This window comes from Pinus tabuliformis, chromosome 7 (genome assembly GCF_031772625.1).
Source record: "Pinus tabuliformis cultivar Carrire ecotype Pingquan chromosome 7, CPIR1, whole genome shotgun sequence".
In the NCBI taxonomy this organism is placed as follows: Eukaryota; Viridiplantae; Streptophyta; class Pinopsida; order Pinales; family Pinaceae; genus Pinus; species Pinus tabuliformis.
Window position 1 is genome coordinate 1,689,089,311 of NC_142293.1, and position 1,948 is coordinate 1,689,091,258.

Below are 1,948 nucleotides of genomic sequence, written 5' to 3' on the forward strand. Positions count from 1 at the left end.
TTAAATTCGGCTACGTTCTTTACACTGTCATATACCTCGATGGACAAATAGGGTTGCTGGTTGATCCATTGGAGGATGCTCGCATCCATGAGTATCTAGAAAATCTTGATGTCCGATATTCTGGCAACATCCTTGGTCGCCCAAAGTGATGCATATTTGGCGGCTTCTGGCCAATCCTGGTCCAAGGAGGGAAACTAGCTATCTTCGGGTAATTCACTGGTAACCAGCATGATGGACAACAGTAGCCACGCGTAGTAGAAGGTCTTTCCCTCCTCTTAGACCTCCCTACAGTTGGTCAGGAATTCATCACAGAGGAACTGCGCCCAATTGAACCGTTCCCCTACTGCATATTACTCAGCTAGGCTGACGACTATCACTGGAACCTCATTGTCGTGACATTTCCGCATCACTTTCCCTGCCAGAAATTGGGTAGAAATGAGTACCGCTTTTTCTGGAATACTATCAATATCATCTCCTTGCTGCCCTTTCTCCAGCTTATATTTCTTTTTCAGGGTTTCTGTCATCGTCACATCGCCACTCTTATCAACGATTTCCATGGGGTCTCTTCCTTCATAGGGAAGCTATGAGATCCTATGAATGAGTTGTGCCATGATGTGGATGCGGTTTTCTATCCATAAGTATCCATCATGTACTAGACATAGTAGCTGTATGATGACAAATATTGTAATAGGGGGCTGGAGAAAATGGGGAATGGATAGGAGACAGAGAAACCCGTCTTCCTCCACCTTTTGCAGCCATTCCTTTGGCTGAAGTGTCGTAACCATCCCTTTCGTGCTTTACTCCATCAGTTCGCTAGTCGCCAAATGGGGAAATTTTTCTGTATCTGCAAGGTCCCAATCTTCAAATTTCATCGTCAAGATGCGGCCAGTCACCGTGCCTTCAAGTGGAACCCCTTTTGGAAGAGACAGGGTGATGATTATGTTTCCCATGGCATCCAAATCGTTAGGGATCTCCCTATCACTGTGGTCGACCATGATTGATTTTCATATTGAGACAATCTTTGTCACAATGTGACGTCGAACCATGCTCAACCTAGTTGAATCCTTAGATTAATAAATCCAAGTGTTTGATATTGTAAACCTAAAAGAATAATAAACCCAAGGGATTAATACTAAAACCCCAAGGGACTATGAACCCAAGGGAATAATATTAAACCCAAGGGATATATATTATAAACCCAAGGTATATAAACCCTGGGATAAATATTATAAACCCTAAAATAAACATGGTTGACCATGGATGATTTTCATATTGAAATAATCAATGTCACAATGCAACATTGGACCATGCTTAAGCGTGATTGATTTTCATATCGAGACAATCTTTGTCACAATGCGACATTAAACCATGGTTGACCATGGTTGGTTTTCATATTGAGATAATGCTTGTCACAATACAACGTCAGACCATGGTTGACCATGATTGATTTTACAAAACATGGTTGACCATGATTGATATTATAAACCCAAGGGATTAATACTAAAAACCCAAGGGATTATAAAAACCCAAGGAAATAATATTAAACCCTAGGAATATGGAACCTTACACTAATAAACCAAAGGAAATAATAAACCCGAAGAAAATAATAAACCTAATAAAATATGGTATAGTTTAATTTGACTATTGTATGTATGTATATATGTTATTAATTAATCAATATGCCTATTATGAATAATGTAGAGTTTAATTTAACCATTGTATGTAGATATACTTTTACATGGATATATGTAAGTGTAAAAATATAGTGATCTTTTCATAGAATGATTAAATAGTTGGTATAATAGATGTTACCCTCTTTGTGGCTCCCACATGAAGATAATAAGATTAAGAATAAGCTCCCCACCTTTGGAACTCTATATAACTTATTAATTATTAGATATAAAATAAAAAAATATACCCATAGTTTATAATTTAATTATACTTTTAG